Source organism: Pseudophryne corroboree, chromosome 1 (assembly GCF_028390025.1).
Source record: "Pseudophryne corroboree isolate aPseCor3 chromosome 1, aPseCor3.hap2, whole genome shotgun sequence".
Taxonomy (NCBI): domain Eukaryota; kingdom Metazoa; phylum Chordata; class Amphibia; order Anura; family Myobatrachidae; genus Pseudophryne; species Pseudophryne corroboree.
In genome coordinates, this window is record NC_086444.1 from 570,952,115 (window position 1) to 570,970,442 (window position 18,328).

An 18,328-nucleotide genomic window follows, 5' to 3' on the forward strand; every position below is an offset into this window, starting at 1 on the left:
TTAAACTGTGGGATGGGAGGTTAGGGTTAGGCTGTGGGGGAGGGTTAGGGTTAGGCTGCGGTAAGGAATGTTTAGGATTAGGATGCCGGAGAACAGTTAAGGTTAGGTTACTGAGGGGAGGTTGCAGGGGGTGGTTGAGGTTAGGATTAGGGTTACACTACAGTACCTCCTGGCTGCAACTGTCCTACTTGTACTTCAGCTCACTCTCCCTCAATCTCACTGTCCTGCTGGTACTTCAGCTCACTCTCCCTGGGACGGCTGCGAGCTGCTTAGTAGCTGGGTGAGCACACTCAGCACACTGTATCATTTGCAGTCTCAGCTCCAGCCTCCAGCAGAGTCCAGGGAAGTGAACAACATCCCGCCATGTAGCCTCCACGGCCAGAGACGTTGAACTGTAAGCCTCCTCCCCCCTTCCTGTGTTCTTTAAAGCTTAAGGCTTCGCCTCCTGTAGACTACGGAAACCCTGCAGCGGCACTGCCAGCAGCCTACTAATTAAAGTATAGCATGGCAGGCCCCAGTGCTGAAACCTACCCAGCTGGTCTGATGCCAGTGACATAGCCAAACCTGCTGCCAGCAAGGAGGAGGTGCCGCTTTTCACATTGCTGGAACTGCCACCTGTCAGTCTAGCAAGCGCAGTGGCAGCAACGGTGGACCCAGCAGCAGGGTAGCAGAGCGGAGAGAGTGCATCTCCTGTTCGGCGCCTCCCTGCAATGCATAGCCTTGCTGAGAGGGTTCTGTCAGCCCTGGATTTGATGCGTTTGCTTTATGGCTCGCCGGGCTGCAACTGGTAATCGCACCATTATAGTCTATGGCATGCATACGCACATGCGTGCGTCTTAGTCGTGGACACACTAGTCATACCGTGGCCAGGGCCGGCGACAGGGTGGGTCAAAGGGGACAACTGTACCGGGCCCCAAGGGTCAGAGGGGCCCCAAGGATATGCCATTTAGTGACCGTCAGGGATGTGAGCCGTCTTGTCCAAATAGGGCAGCGAGCTGTAGGTGGTGTGGGCGCAGCCTCAGAGTAAACAGGAGGGCGGGGGTAGCAAGTCTGCGCTGTATAGGACTGAGACAGTTGGCCATGTGGAGAGTGCCAGGGCTCCCTAAGGGCTCAGTACAAAAGTACAAAATGAAAAAAGGGGTGTGCTCTCTACAATGGAGCCTCAGAGTGACAGGAGCCTCTTACACACAGTCATTATGCGGCACAAGTGTGCACCTGCTATTCCGGGTCCCTATTTGTTGCAAGCAGTTATGGGACATGGCAGCAGCTCCGCTGGGCAGGATTCCTGTGCCCTGTGCTGCCTCTTCTGGTGGGGTGTGAGGGCCGCATGGTACCTGCTGTGTGGTGTGCGGGTCTGGATAGTGGAAAGTGCAGCGCAGGTGAATCTCTCCTCGGGGTAAGAGTGGATTGGTGAGGGTATATATTGCTTTAGCATAAGGTAGGGGAGCTGGGAATGCAGCATGTAGTCATTGGGGACAGACAGACTGAGGGAGCCACAGCTGGGTTGGACACATGTCCCCAGCATGGACGTTATTTGTGAGAATATTCCAATATGCCATATGCTGACTTTGCACTAGTCGTGTCTTGGATGACATTAAATAACTTTATGCTATGAATGGAGTGCTGGTCTTGTCTGCAGCATAGCCCCTGCTGGAGCCTCTGTGTGTGTATATATATATATATATATATATAAAATTAGATGGGGCCCCACAGATATCACTGTACGGGGCCCCGATATTTCTGTTGCCGGCCCTGACCGTGGCTACATCTGTGCAAGTGAATGTGGAGTTGTGACTGGGTTGCGTACGATTCACCATCACCTGTCCAGTGCTAAATACCACAAAACCTACAGTATATACAAAACGGTATCCGGTCTATAGATCTACACTAAAAAGGTCTACAGTCAATAGGTCTAACACTAATGGTAGATATGCATTAGGTCGACAGGATCAAAAGGTCAACATGACAATTGTCGTTCACACATATGGTAGACACAAGTTTTTTAATTTGGATTTTTTTCCTTTCAACTTTTTCATACTTTACCATCCACGTGGACTACGATTGGGAATATTAACCTGTGCCAAGTGCAGCAGTAATGGAGCTTGTTTGTGGCAGAAAAGTGACAAGACACCCCCCCCCACCCCTCCAAAAAAAAAGTCTATCTTTTTTTGTGTCCACCTTGTCTCCCTGTCGACCATTTTGACCTGGCGACCTTTCCTAATCTACTTTTTTATGTTGACCTTTTGACCCTGTGGACCTAATGCATGTCTACCATTAGTGGTAAACCTATTGACTCACTGTAGACCTTTTTAGTGTAGATCTAATAATCCGCACCCATACAAAAGACTTGTGTGCAATTCTGCATCAGCCCAGTATGTTAGTTCTAGTTCATAGATCAAAGACACATTTACCTGTAATAAATGAAGAAGAGTGTTAAGAGACAGAAAAGTAGTTTCATGATATAAAGAATACGAGATACATTTGCATTGAATTAGTCCATCATGAAAGATCAGCATATAAAGGTACATTTTAGTCTTTAACAAGACAGCCATAAATATTGAACATTTAAGTGTGTCTCCACCTCATACTCTCTGTAGCTGTGGGGAGAAAAAATGCTTGTGCATTAATTTACAACATATTTTAACTTCAGGCTGATCAATATTATTCATAAAGTTTTTTCTCTTAGAAAGGATCATTTAGAATCCCCATGCTTCAAAGCTGTAAGATTTCATTTGTTTTTCTTTAACCCTCTGAATAAGAATAATAGTGGGATTTTGTATGGAGAGTACTTAGATGGTAGTTTGCAGAGACCGTTTTTCTTTAAGCCTGAGGTGCATTCTTCAAAACACCCATTCAAAAAAACATGCTGGGGGCATGGAATTTGGACCCTCTCCAAAAGGTGAAGGACCCTGTTACTCACTATCCCCTCAGAGCCAGAATGCCCAATGAGGGTAAAAGAGATTCTTCAGGTCCTTTGATTCCCCAACCCTCTGAGCCAAAGGGCCCCTTAGGCAAGGGAAAGGGTCTCCAGGGTTAGTGGCAGTGATTACCCCATCCCCATGAGTGGCTGGGTATTGGACAGTTGAAATATGTGGGTGCAGTAAATTAGAGTGGGGACACAGGGTGACACAGCCCTGCAAGTAAGTTTGGTGGACTACTGCCATTGTGATATTCAGGCGTGGGTGTCATTGGTCAGCATACCCTGATCACAGTCTCATCGTGGAAATATGCTAAATTCTGACAAGAGCAGGTTGACGCTTTATGTGTGGTTTGTAGTGAAGGATTTTAAGGCTTACATCTAGCAATAAGATAAAGAAAAGATTGAAAAGATGAGTATAATGTAAATATTTTCCTTACTCCCATGGGAACAATTTAATTAAACTGAGTAGGAAGATCTGGAGAGACAATGATGGGAGCAGGTGAAATAATTCCCAGGAAGTATGGGAGGAGAATTTTGTGACTTTGCAAGCTTGTTTGGGGAAATGACTGTAAAGCTCTTTTGCTTTTATTGGGTATATGGACACTATTGAATGGACCCTTGCTGAGCAATAACTAGGGGTGTGCAAGGGGTGCCATCACTCAGGTGACAGAGCCCACGGGGTGGCACAGTAGTTGCCCCACTTGTATGTGGCTAGCACAGTGCTTGGAGAAGCACCCTGTAGCCAGTAGCACTACTGCAGAGCCATCCAGGAGATGCTCTGGGCAGCCACCTTACAGTCTGTGAAGCTTACCAGAGTGTCCTTAGGACTTACCTCCTACGTGTGACGTCATGATGTCACAGCTCACAGGTTCAGATGTCAGGTATATGAGCAATTCAGATTAAGGAAAGGGTCTCTGGACTTGGTCACTCTTTTAAGCTCTGGTCTCTTTCTGGTTGTAACTCTAATTCTTATTAATCTAACTGCAGTGTAAAAAAAAATCACAACAGTTTTGAGTTCACTGGCACACATACCTATACTTGCATAAAACACGAGCAACAGAACTTTAGAGCTATCTGAAATTCATGTTTTTTTATTCATAAATACTTTCTGCACTTTGATTCATTATGCTGTTAAAAAATCATTTTGTCTTCTGAACATTTTCACCTTTTTTGGCACCGAAATCAGAATAAATGATACACTTAACCGTTCCAGTACTTCAATACCTCTGTATGTAGTATAAATCTAAACAACAGCAACAATCTTGAAACTAAAAGCAGAAACGGACCATCTTATTTACTTCCCCGGTGTCATCTGCAAGACTACATCTTTTCATGCTTTTATTTTTCCACTTATAAATCAGTCTTCGCAAAAAGTTTACCACATAGTAAATTTTAGAAGAAAGGTCTTAGTTGTTTCAAGCGACTACATTTTAACAAATAATACAGTGATTTATCCATAGATTTGCACTGGAGTCGATTTTATTTTCAGCTAAGCTACCATCCCTTCTTAAAAACTCCCTTCAGATGGCTTCCAACCATTAAAAGTATTTACAGAACAGCTTAAACAGCAGATGTCTTTTTACTGTTAGGGGTTTGGATTAAATTGTGATGTAAACCCCAATAGAAAGATTACACTCATTAAAAAGAATCTCTCACCCAGCAAACTTGGACTTCTTTCAAATCCTGCTCCATTTCCTTTGTTTGGTCATGGCAGAAAGGTTTTTATTTACTCCTGCCACACAAAACACAACTGCTGCTTAGTAATAATAATCATCTCCAACAGCGAACAGGAATCTTGTCATTTACAGTATGTGCTGCATTTCTGGCATGAAAATCAAATTTATCTGAAAGTATCCAAAGCCGCGATTGACACATTTTCCTCAGTCACTCATTCTGTCCTGAGGGAAAATAGATATTTATTTTATTATAGAAACTAGAGTATAATAGTTTAGTCACTCTGTAATAAATGTGTGATAAATACAATTTGCTGGTATTACCGCTGAGCCTGGCAGCTCCGATTGTGATATAAACCCACTGGCTGTGTTTGGCTCCGTCCTATTATCTTTAAAGTAGCTTTTTGTCATCCTGCCAAATTTATGGCATGCTCAGGTAAGATATTGGTTAAGAACTTCACCATTGTGGTATAGCTAGAAGAAAAAGGGGAGCTTTCAGTAATCAACAACAAATGTAAGACAGACATAATTGTATAATTACCATTATGTGCTGCTGGTGCACGTCACTATTACAGCGCTGCTCATTGTTATTGCGATTCACAAGTATAACTACTGCAAGTAGCAAGGGGTGCAGCTGTGCCAAGTGTCCAGGAACATGGTGCCCGGGCCGCGTTCCCGGGGACAGTTCTGTTACGCATGTGCAAGTCACCGGAAAATAGCTGCAGCGGCCATTTTCCAAGTGATTTTTGCTGCTGTGTAGCTAGCTCGGGGCTGATGTAAAGGTGAGTATAAGAAAATGGGTGCAGGGTGTGCAGTGTGTGGGTCCCCCTGAACCCAAGGGCCCGTGTGCACCGTACACTTTGCACCCATTATGGATACGCCAATGACCCTTGGCAACTATCAAACACATACATCAATCATTTCATCAAGGTGGTATTAATAACTTTATTGCCTTTTACTTAATTAGTATAACATTACTTTGTATAGTGTGCTTTTTCACTGACACCAGGTTACTTCCATTTATATTTTTATGCAGGAAGTATCTTTCTGGTTAGTGTTTTGGAGATTGGTACCTCTACCAAATGCCTTCTGAGATCATACACTGACCCTCCCTCTGGTAATTAGCTCTTTCTTGTACTATTCAAGCTGGGTACAATTTATTCTAATTATATCATTAGTGATATGATTTATAGCTTAGTACATCAGAGATTTAACTCTTTCAGCTGCACTGTTTTACGTGCTACAGACAGCACGGCCTGATTTTCAGAGGACTTGTCCTGTATAATAACAGGCTAATGCTGCTCATCACCTCTATTCAAGTGTTTTGCATACCAGTAGCCACTAGGTGGTTCTTGACTGAGTAATTCAAGGGTTGCTCCATTTGGGCGCGCACAGCCGCCGGCACTGATATTACTGTTATGTTGTTCCATCATTTTGACAGGCTGGTAACAAGTAATATATACTGTAGGTCCAGATTTATCAAGCCTTGGAGAGTGATAAATAGCACGGTGATAAAGTACCAGCCAATCAGTTCCTGTCATTTTTCAAACACAGACTGTAACATGGCCGTTAGGAGCTGATTGGCTTGCACTTTTTCACCATGCTATTTATCACTCTCGAAGGGCGGGATGTACAAAAGATAAAATGCAATAAAACCCCCATTTTCGGGGGTTTTATTGCATTTTCGTATGTACTAACTCCCATCCGTCGCGTTTTCGCCCCAGAGGGTATCGCCATCTTTGGGGTATATTTACTAAGATTCGTATTTTTTGAAATTTGTTTGAAGATTAAACACGAATTACATCGGGAGTGATAATTTGCAACTTTTTTTTTTTTACGCCTCATTTACTATGCTGTCGTATTTTTGTTATTCGTATTTTCCGATGTCGATGTTATTCGTATTTTTTAAGTTCCTAATGCGGCTGATTTTTGTTTTGCGGCCGTATTATTGGTTTTTTTTTAACGGTTTCGTATACTTTTTTCACGGCCGAGATTTTACTACCTTCCCGGCTGCGTTTTTTTCGGACTTTCGTTTTCGTCACTCGTCCGTGATTGGTTGGGTTTGTGATGGAGGAGTGTCTGTGCAGCATAGTATAAATACGCTCCAAACCGGTCGGACCTCGTGGGTTTAGCTAGTGGAGAGGAGAGAGGGAGTGTTGTTTGCGGTAGGAGTTGTGGAAAGTTGGTTAGGTGAGTTTAAGTGATTGCTGAGTGGTGTATTTGGTTTGTAAGTCGTCTTGTGATTATTGTTGTGGTGTTGTTTTGAAGTGTATCATATTTTTAGTGGTTGTTTTTTTATTTCAGTCAATTGTTGTATTTTTGTGTGTGTGTGTGTGTTTGGTGTGTGGTGTGTAGTGTTAGTGGAGGAGTGTGTTTTGTGTATTTTGTTATTCGTGTTATTTGTTGTTTGTGTCAATTATGTCTCAGTCAGAGGTCAGTGAGGTGGGGGAGATGAGTGAAGTGGAGGTGTTGAGTGAGGTGGAGGGGGTTAGTTTGAGAGAGGAGGTGAGTGAGGCTGAGGGTGTTAGTGAGAGGGAGGAGAGTAGTGAGTCGGAGGGTGAGTCGGAGGGTGAGGTTGCTGCTGCAGACTCTAGTGAGAGTGATGGTGCTGTGGCTCCGCAGCCATGCACCACTACGAAGACTGGGCGCAACGTGAAGTTTTGTTATGCAGAAAATGTTGGTGAGCTAATGCGCCATCATCGGCAGCTCTTTGGCGCTGAGGCCTCCAAAGTCACTTCTCGCAGAAAGAGTGCTATTTGGACTAAAGTTGTAGCTGCAGTGAATAGCGAGGGAGTTGTTCGCAGGACAGAGGACACATGTCGTAAACGTTTTTACGACATAAAGCGCCGTTTCAAGGCCAAGATGGCCAAGGAGGCCAAGTCTGCCCGTCAAACCGGTGGTGGGCATCCGTATATCGCAACTTATGCGGAGTGGGAGGAGCCAGTGCGGAGCTTAATTCCTCGCAAAGTGGTTGGGGCCACTTATGTGCGTGATTCAGATCGGCCCAGGCAGGATGGTGACTAGTTTTTATGGTATTTTTTTTGTGTACAATTGTTTTGCTGTTAAAACTTTGGAGTCCTGCTATGTGTTATATTAGGACTATGCTAGTTTAGTGTGTATTAGTGTGTGTAATTGTGTCTATCATGATTGTTTGTGTAAAATCTCCTGGGTGTTACTATTGTGTGTTAGCAATTAGTTAAGGTCCTTAATAATGTACCTGGTGAAAGGTACCTTACTGTATTTAGAATGGATTGTTTTGGTTATTGGTGGGACACACCATTTATCTGCAAAGGTGTAAGTGTGGTGTCTTCATGATTTATTTGTTAAGGACACATGTTCGCATGATGTTTAGTGAATTTTACAACAAAGACGCTTTTCTAGGTGGTGTTTTGTGGTTTCACAAATACTTTTTTTATTCCTAAGTTTTAAATAAATGTTATGTATGCATTTGGTATGTAGTTTGTTTTTCAGTCAAAATTGTATGTGTTCTGATTTGTAACATTAATCTGTTTAATTTTGTATGCTACGCACGTGTCGCCATGTGTGTTGCATAGTTGTTGCCACATTGTGATGAAGTTGCATTACTCTTTTGTGTTTTAGTTTTGAGGATTTGTTTTATAATGTATGGTTATGTATGTGTTTGTAACTCATTTTTGAGAAATGCTGTTGTGATTGTTGTTTGCAAATGCATTTGTGTGTACAAATCATATGTTTCTGTGTATTACAGTGGCTCGGAAACGCACACGCCAATCCACTCCTTCAAATGTTGAACATGGTGCTGATGTTGCAGAAGGTAAATGTGAAACACATTAACACTTAAGGAGGAGTTCAAATCATTGACAAATTTAGACAACTACATTTGTTTCACATAGGTCCATCCCGCCATCATCCGACTGCGCAAATGCGCACAGGCCACGAATCCACAATGCATCAACGCGTGGCACAGAAAAGACCACGACAGGATCTGCCCAGAGCACAATCTGCCTCTCCGCCAACGCGATGCATCAGTACGGTCGCATCAAGGCCACTGTCCGATTTGCTGGCGCCCTCCCCACCACTTCAACTGCAGTCCCCTCAAATTCCAGGTGAGTCAAAAAATATACACACACAAAAAAAAACACATTACAAATATTTTTAATACATACAAACACAGACAGTAATTTTATTAGATTAGCCTTTACACTGATTTAAGAAAATGCTTTTGACATAGACAACCCTTTCTAGATTACAAATAAAGTTTAGGATTATTCTGTCCGTACATTTGAAGCAAACACTAGCATATTGGGGGTAATTCCAAGTTGATCGCAGCAGGAATTTTTTTAGCAGTTGGGCAAAACCATGTGTACTGCAGGGGAGGCAGATGTAACATGTGCAGAGAGAGTTAGACTTGGGTGTGGTGAGTTCAATCTGCAATCTAAATTGCAGTGTAAAAATAAAGCAGCCAGTATTTACCCTGCACAGAAACAAAATAACCCACCCAAATCTAACTCTCTCTGCACATGTTATATCTGCTCCCCCTGCAGTGCACATGGTTTTGCCCAACTGCTAAAAAATTTCCTGCTGCGATCAACTTGGAATTACCCCCATTGTGCTGAAGTATTCTACCAAATGTGAATTTAACGTTTGCACTCAGAATAATATCGGGACCTTGAGTAAATTTGTAAATATAAAATTTAAAAATTTAGTTTAGTATAGCCATCACAGATGAATAACACTAAACTAGGTTTTGAACTTAAAAATGTCACTTGACATTAGGTTTAGGCTTAAGGTTGTGAAGCTTAATATATTGAGACAAAATAACAACAATAGCAGGCCATAATACAGTGGTATCCAAACTGTATGTAATCACGGTGCCCTAGAGTTTTCTAAATTTAAACATGGCACCCCTAGCCAAACAAAAACTTATTGTTAAATTTAGCAAGAAAACTTAAAATAAGTAGATTGTGTTTATATAACATCCTTAGCCTCAATTGTGTGTTGTGTGAAAATATTTACTTCTGTTTGTCCCCATATTTTATGACTGACAGCTACTAGCACTAGTTTAGCTTATTATATTGAGCAAAACAAAAAATATTTGGTCGTGGACCACCAACCCAAGGCACACCTGCAAGTGTCCCGAGACACCACAGGGAGCCACGACTCACAGTTTGAGAAACACTGGCATAATGGGTAGGCAAAATTTCTGCTTATGTAGGTATGGAGTTGCAAAAAAATTAAATTTCACTTGTTGGTTTTTTAAAAAAAAATTTGTACAAAAGAAAATGAATACAAAACCAAAAAAACTAAAATATGATTCCATTCATACACACAGGCACAGATCAAGGCAACATGACCCCCGCACACCAGTCAGATGTAATGGAGGAAACTTATGTCCTTAACCTGCAGCCGGTAGACCCGACAACACCAAGCACACCACCTATGGCTGGTCCTCCGCCTCCAACTACTCCACCACCACAATTGAGCACAGCCACACCACCGCTACAAAACACATTCCAGGCATTTTGTGACAGCTGGACAACCCAGCAACCGCAACATATGGAGCGTCTTCGCAGACAGACCCAGCTGCGGACAAGTCTTCCACATTATCTCCCCAGATTAAATCGCACTATGTGCAGACAAAATTCTGAACTCAGCAGAATTGCCACATGCATGGAACTAATGCGGGCTGATACCAGCAACATGATGCTCACCATGGCCAGGATTATGGACAACCAAATGAGGCAACATCAGAACTACCTCAATCTCCTTGATTCAAACAATCAACTATGTGAAAGTCTAGCCAGAATAATAGAAAATAACACGGCATCAAACATCCAACTGAATGCAACATTAAGCAACCTCAGCCACAATATTGCCGACCTACACAACCAACAAGCGAGCACAAGCTCTGAAACCACAACACCGTTAACTACGCCTATTTCTTCCCCAGTTAGAAGATCAAGAAGAAGAGCTAATGTCCCTGGTCCCGACTCTGCCGGATCTAAGGGCCACACCAAAAAATAATTTAAAGCAGCAACAGGTGTTGGGTTGTTAGTGGGGTAAAGTTTTTCTGTGTTTCTGTTTTATATTTTTGAATATTTTCTAATCAAAAAATAAACACATTTGTTTGCACAATAAAACCTGATTTGTGGCCAAAATTAATATAGTTATAATGAGTTAAGACATATTATGTTATTATTGTTAAAATGTGTAACACATAAATTAAAAAAAAAATGAACACATAAGTTTAATGCAACACAGGTCAACATCCATTTGTGTGTGTGGGATTGTAATAATGTAGTTAGGTACTGTTTTATGTTTCAACAAATGTAGGCTGAACATAGGTTTTACATGAAACACATCTAAACATGCTTCTCAAAAGCAGGTCTATTTGAAAAACATATTTTTTTACGAATCTCTAAATTTCACTGCCGAAATGCTCCTTTCACGGTGGTAATTAGAAATACGAATTTTTGATAAATGACCGAGTTCTATTTTTAAACAGCCGTGTTTGACCGATGGTGTATTCTTTCGTATTTTTTAACACAGCCCACCAACAAAATACGAATGCCTTCATCACTGCCGAGATTTGAGTTTAGTAAATTCCAGAGATGACACTTTGAAGAAAAAACACCAACTCGGTCAAAATCGGGACTTTAGTAAATATACCCCTTTGTATTAAGGAGAAAACATTTACAAAATAAAGGAAAAGAACACTGTACAACAAATGTGCTTCTTGTAAATAATCCCAAAACGTGGAACATTAATAAATCAAAATGAAGGTTGACTAATTGGAGCCATTCATTTGAGTCCCTAACATGAAATAATTCAGAAGAACCTCTCTCTAATGCTGGGTACACAGTTCACACTAGATATATCTATACACTAGATATATCTACTAGAGATGAGCGGGTTCTGACAGGGCACTCCTGGAATTATACCTCAGCGCCTCTGGACATACACAGCAGATAGGCAACAACCCTGGACTTATACAGCATAGGCAGCACCTCTGAAGAATTACACAGCACAGAACATATGCAGCAACACCCCTTGACTTAAACGGCAGTGGGGCAGCACCCCTGGACTGATAGGGCAGAGGGGCAGCATCCCATATAGGGCAGCACCCTTGGAATGATGTGGCAGACAAAGAAAAGACGTGCAAGATGGAATTGTCCTTGGATCCTCCCACCCACCTTTATATTGTATAAACAGGATATGCACACTTTAACAAACCGATCATTTCAGCAACAGGGTTTGCCACACGACTGTGGCTGAAATGATTGGTTTGTTTGGGCCCCCACCCAAAAAGCAATTAATCTCTCCTTGCACAAACTGGCACTACAGAGGCAAGATGTTGTCCCCATCCTCCGATTCCTCACCCCCTTCAGTATTTACATCCTCATCCTCACAGAGAAATAATTCCACAATGAAGAGGTGGATTTTTTGGTATTTTGCCCAGGCATGACAATGGGCTTTTCATCCCATGGCCAACAACTGTCTCCACTGGTGCCTTATTCAAACAAACCACATCACCATCAGAATCCTCATTGTCAACTTCCTCCTCAGCGCCAGTTACACCAATATGCTCCTCATCCTGGTGTACTTCTACAGTGACATTCTCAATCTCAATATCAGCAACTGGACTGGCGGTGCTCTTCCCAGCACTTGCAGGGGGCGTGAAAATGGTGGTAGGAGTCTCCTCTTCCCATACAGTCTTGGGAAGGTCTGGCCTAGAAATCGCAACTGCGGACATACTTCGACTCTCCTTTATCACTGACCTGGTTTGGGAGTGTTGTGGACTCGGGGCTTCTTCCGATGACCGGGAAGAGGAACCGCCACTGGGTCGTAGTAGAGATGGCCGGATGTAGGTCTTCCTCATGCAGAACTAAGACGGCAGGCGGGAGGCCCAGAGGAATTCTTGTAGGTCTCCTGTAAGACAAGACTTGTAGAAATAATGAAGGCTGGGGTACTGAGATATTGGAGACACTGTGGTATTGAAGGCACTGAGGTACTGGGAGTACAGGGAGTGCTGGGAGACCCTTGGAGGCACGGAGGTGTTTGGAGGCACGGAGGTGCTTGGAGGCACGGAGGTGTTTGGAGACACCGAGGTGTTTGGAGGGACGAGGTGCTTGGAGGCACGAGGTGCTTGGAGACACGGAGGTAACTGGAGGCACGGAGGTGCTTTGAGGCGCGGAGGTGCTTGGAGGCACGGGGTGCTTGGAGGCACGAGGTGCTTGGAGGCACGGAGGTGCTTGGAGGCACGGAGGTAACTGGAGGCACGGAGGTAACTGGAGGCACGGAGGTAACTGGAGGCACGGAGGTGCTTGAGGCGCGGAGGTGCTTGGAGGCACGAGGTGCTTGGAGGCACGAGGTGCTTGGAGGCACGGAGGTGCTTGGAGGCACGGAGGTAACTGGAGGCACGGAGGTAACTGGAGGCACGGAGGTAACTGGAGGCACGGAGGTGCTTGAGGCGCGGAGGTGCTTGGAGGCACGAGGTGCTTGGAGGCACGAGGTGCTTGGAGGCACGGAGGTGCTTGGAGGCACGGAGGTGCTTGGAGGGACGAGGGAGCTCTGGATCATAGCTTCCACAGGAGAAACGAAGATACTCAGGCATCGGATCTCTGCCTGGTATCTGATTTTAAATTCCCCGCCCTAGCCTGATTGGCGGAGCAGGCAGGTGACGTCAGACCTGCTCCGCCTCCTTGCCCTTGCTTGTGATGGCGGCGCCCTTGCTTCCGGGAAGCCGCCGGAGAGCAGCGCCGACCCGCCGCTGAAGCCGGAGACTGACAGGGGAAGAGAGGCGCCGGGCAGACCAGGCCACCCGCAGGGACAAGCGCGGTCGCCGCTGCCCGAGGTTCGTGACAGTACCCCCTCCTCCAGGAGTGGCCCCTGGACACTTCCCGGGCTTAGTCGGATGTCTGGAGTGGAAGATCCGAATCAGACGAGGAGCCGTTACTTCAGTAGCCCCAATCCAACTTCTCTCCTCAGGTCCATAACCCTTCCAGTCCACCAAGTACTGTAATTTTTTATGAAGATAACGAGAGTCCAGAATAGCTTTGATTTCAAACTCCGCTCCAGCTTCTGCCACTACGGACGTTGGCCTTGGGAGTGCTGAGTGGAATCGATTCAGTATGAGGGGACGGAGTAGAGAAACATGGAAGGCGTTAGGTATGCGAAGATGGGCAGGCAAACCCAGTTTACAGACCACAGGATTTAAGACTTGTAGCACAGGGTAAGGACCGATGAACCTTGGAGCGAATTTCATGGTGGGCACCTTCAACCGGAGATTCCGTGTGGACAGCCATACCCTGTCCCCAACTTTATATTGAGGTGCGGCTTGCCGTTTCTTATCTGCAAAGAACTTGTACCGAACAGAAACCTGCTTAAGATTAGCATGAACCTTTCTCCAAATTTGTCCAAAGTGTCGTAGAGTGGACGCTACAGCAGGAACCTCTATTATCGGAAGGCTTGGAAATTCCGGAACACGGGGATGGAACCCGTAGTTGACGAAAAATGGTGATTCCCCAGTGGAAGAATGAAACAAATGGTTATGGGCAAACTCCGCCCAAGGCAACAACTCCACCCAGTTGTCCTGTGAAGGAGAGAGATACAACCGAAGAAAAGTCTCTAGATCTTGATTGACTCGTTCCGTTTGTCCATTTGTTTGGGGATGATAAGCCGACGAAAACTTAAGTTTAATGTGTAGAGTTGAACAAAGGGCTTTCCAAAACCTGGCGGTGAACTGTACTCCACGGTCAGAAACAATCTCTTGTGGCAACCCATGCAAACGAAAATGTTCTCGGATAAACAATAGAGCCAGTTTCGGTGCTGTCGGAAGACCAGTCAAGGGCACAAAGTGTGCCATCTTCGAAAAACGGTCAACGATAACCCAAACGGTGTTGCAACCCTTGGAACAGGGCAAGTCAGTGATGAAGTCCATGGAAATGTGAGTCCAGGGTCTCACAGGGATAGGCAGAGGACGAAGTAACCCTGCAGGAGGCAGACGAGGAGATTTATGTTGTGTACATTGGGGACATGAATTAACGCAATCTTGTACATCCTTCCTCATGGTGTTCCACCAGTAAGACCTTTGCAGAAACTTGTACATCTTCTGAGCGCCGGGATGACCGGAAAACTTGGAGTTATGGACCCACCGTAGTATTCCTGGGCGGAATCTAGCTGGTACGGACATTCTTCCAGGAGGAGGAGCTGGAGTAGTTAAAGCAGCAGAGACAGAAACTGGATTCAGAATTAAACCCCGCTCCGGAGGTTCATCCTCGTCTGTGGGAACCTGTGAACGGGAAAGCGCATCTGCTTTAATATTGAGAGTCCCGGCACGGTACTTGATAATGAACGAGAATCGGGAAAAGAAAAGTGCCCATCTCGCCTGGCGAGGATTCAAACATTGTGCGGATTTGATGTACAGTAAATTCTTGTGATCCGTGTAGATGGTAAACACATGTTTAGCCCCTTCTAGAAGATATCTCCATTCTTCCAAGGCAGATTTGATTGCCAAGAGTTCCTGGTCTCCAATAGAGTAATTTCGTTCGGCTGGAGAGAATTTACGAGAGTGGAAGCCACACGGATGTAATTTCTTATCAGAGGAATGCTGGGAGAGGACAGCCCCCACCCCGACTGAAGATGCATCAACTTCTAAGAAGAAGGGTTCCTCGAAATTTGGTTGTTGGAGAACTGGAGCCGTCGTGAAAGCTAACTTTAAGCGAGAAAAAGCTACAATGGCTTCCGGAGGCCACAAACTAGGATTAGAACCCTTTCTCGTCAGGGCAGTAATGGGTGCAACAATGGTGGAGAAACCTTTAATGAATTTCCTGTAGTAGTTCGCAAAGCCCAGGAACCTTTGTATTGCTTTCAGGGAAAGAGGCTGAGTCCAATCACGAATGGCCGACAACTTTTCCGGATCCATGCGAAGCTCCGTCCCCGAGATGACATAACCGAGGAACGGAATAGATGTTACTTCAAAGGTACATTTGGAAAGCTTGGCGTAGAGATGATTCTCTTGTAAACGGTGTAGCACCTCTTTGACTTGAGTCCTGTGTTCGACAAGATTCTTGGAAAAAATCAGTATGTCGTCCAGATATACCACAACGCTCTGATACAGCATATCACGAAAGATTTCGTTGACGAATCCCTGGAAAACCGCGGGAGCATTACTAAGACCAAACGGCATCACCAAGTATTCGTAATGCCCATCTCGGGTATTAAAGGCAGTCTTCCATTCATCCCCCTCTCGGATGCGTATAAGATTATAAGCTCCTCTCAAGTCGAGTTTTGAAAAAATGCGGGCACCACGAACCCTATCAAATAACTCTGTGATTAGTGGCAAGGGGTATTTATTCTTAATAGTAATGTCGTTTAGGCCGCGGTAGTCGATGCATGGTCTCAACCCCCCGTCCTTTTTCTTCACGAAAAAGAAGCCTGCACCAGCAGGGGAGGAAGAGGGGCGAATGAATCCCTTGAGCATATTGGACTTAATATACTCCGACATGGCTTGAGTCTCGGGAAGAGACAGAGGATATGTGCGACCACGAGGTGGCGTCTTCCCTGGGACAAGGTCAATAGGGCAGTCCCAAGGCCTGTGAGGTGGTAACAGGTCAGCAGCTTGTTCCGAAAATACGTCCTTGTACCCTTGATATGCCTCCGGAATGTGCTCTTCATCCGTTTTGGAGGTAACACGGAGCGGACAAACAGGAGTAAGACAATTAGTGTGACAAAAGGAACTCCAGGACAGAATTTGTGACGACTTCCAATCGATGTGGGGGTTATGACTTTTCAGCCAAGGCATTCCAAGAACCAGATCATGGGGCATTTCTGGGATTACCAAGAGTTCCAAATCTTCCTGATGTAGAGCCCCGACCCGCAGCTTAACTGGCCCCGTGCGCCACATTATGAGACCTTTGGAAATTCTAGTCCCGTTGATAGCCGTCAGTGAAATTGGCCGCTCGATAGGCCGTAACTTTAAACCCAAACTTTGGGCACAGAAGGAAGAAACGAAGTTCCCTGCAGCTCCGGAATCCAATAGGGCTTCACAAGACCTGGAGACTGAATTGGAGACTAGAGTTACTGGAAGCAAGCAGTCCGAAGTTGGAGAAGCTTTTGTCGTAACTCCCAGCTTGACTCCTCCGGAACAAGCTAGGTCTGCCCGTTTCCCGGACGGACTTTACAAGATTTAAGAAAATGATCTGCGGCTCCACAGTAAAGGCAGAGTTTACCCTCACGACGACGCTGTCGTTCTTCCGGAGACAGTCGGGAGCGGTTAATTTGCATGGGCTCATCTGAGCTAGGTGAGGCCACCGGCCTAGGAGTAGGATTCCGGAACCTGGAACGATCCGAACGGTTACGTTCTCTTCCACGCTCCTGCATCCGAAGATCCACCTTGACGCAAAGGGAAATCAAATCTTCTAATGGATCCGGCAGATCTCTAGTAACCAGCTCGTCTTTCAGCCGGTCGGAAAGACCGTTCCAGAAGGCAGCTCTCAGGGCATCATTATTCCAGCGTAGTTCGGAAGCAATGGTCTGGAAATGAACCACGTACTGGCCCACGGAACGGGCGCCCTGCCGAACACGGAGCAAATCGGAAGAAGCAGTGGTCATTCTGCCGGGCTCGTCGAAAATCCTTCGAAAGGACGAGATGAAGTTGGTGTAGTTGGAAACCATGGGATCAGATCGTTCCCATAATGGAGACACCCAATCCAAAGCAGAACCTTCCAACAGAGAAATAATATATGCTACCTTGGACCGGTCTGTAGGAAAGTTGTGTGCAAGTAGCTCGAAATGTACCTCGCACTGGTTCAAGAAACCACGACAATTTTTGGGATTCCCATTATAGCGGGACGGAGTAGGCAACTGAAGGCGTGGAGTGACACCGGCCGATGGTTGAACATTGCTGGCAACGGCAACTGGTGCGACTGCTGGAACAGGAGCCGGAATTACTGAGGCCAGAGACGCCTGAATCTGATCCAGACGCCCGGACAACTGCTGGAGGTACTGCATCACCTGACCTTGTGCTGCTTCCTGACTTTGCACTCGAGAAGCCAGGTTCTGGATGGCACTAGAGTCCGTGTTCCGATCCCCCGAGTCCATGTGGCCTGAGTATACTATCACTGACCTGGTTTGGGAGTGTTGTGGACTCGGGGCTTCTTCCGATGACCGGGAAGAGGAACCGCCACTGGGTCGTAGTAGAGATGGCCGGATGTAGGTCTTCCTCATGCAGAACTAAGACGGCAGGCGGGAGGCCCAGAGGAATTCTTGTAGGTCTCCTGTAAGACAAGACTTGTAGAAATAATGAAGGCTGGGGTACTGAGATATTGGAGACACTGTGGTATTGAAGGCACTGAGGTACTGGGAGTACAGGGAGTGCTGGGAGACCCTTGGAGGCACGGAGGTGTTTGGAGGCACGGAGGTGCTTGGAGGCACGGAGGTGTTTGGAGACACCGAGGTGTTTGGAGGGACGAGGTGCTTGGAGGCACGAGGTGCTTGGAGACACGGAGGTAACTGGAGGCACGGAGGTGCTTTGAGGCGCGGAGGTGCTTGGAGGCACGGGGTGCTTGGAGGCACGAGGTGCTTGGAGGCACGGAGGTGCTTGGAGGCACGGAGGTAACTGGAGGCACGGAGGTAACTGGAGGCACGGAGGTAACTGGAGGCACGGAGGTGCTTGAGGCGCGGAGGTGCTTGGAGGCACGAGGTGCTTGGAGGCACGAGGTGCTTGGAGGCACGGAGGTGCTTGGAGGCACGGAGG

The 18,328-nt window shown here is 45.7% G+C and overlaps 1 long non-coding RNA gene across 1 annotated transcript in view; it reads right to left on the reverse strand.

Annotated features, from left to right (window-relative positions):
- Window positions 1-4,206: 4,206 nt before the first annotated feature.
- LOC134921432 (uncharacterized) overlaps window positions 4,207-18,328 on the reverse strand; it is a 53,048-nt gene continuing 38,926 nt past the window's right edge. Inside the window, exons 2-3 of the long non-coding RNA XR_010177482.1 lie at window positions 4,918-5,067; window positions 4,207-4,818 (exon numbers count right to left, since the gene is read on the reverse strand). This is a non-coding gene — a long non-coding RNA (uncharacterized LOC134921432). The remainder of the gene's footprint in view (window positions 4,819-4,917; window positions 5,068-18,328) is intronic.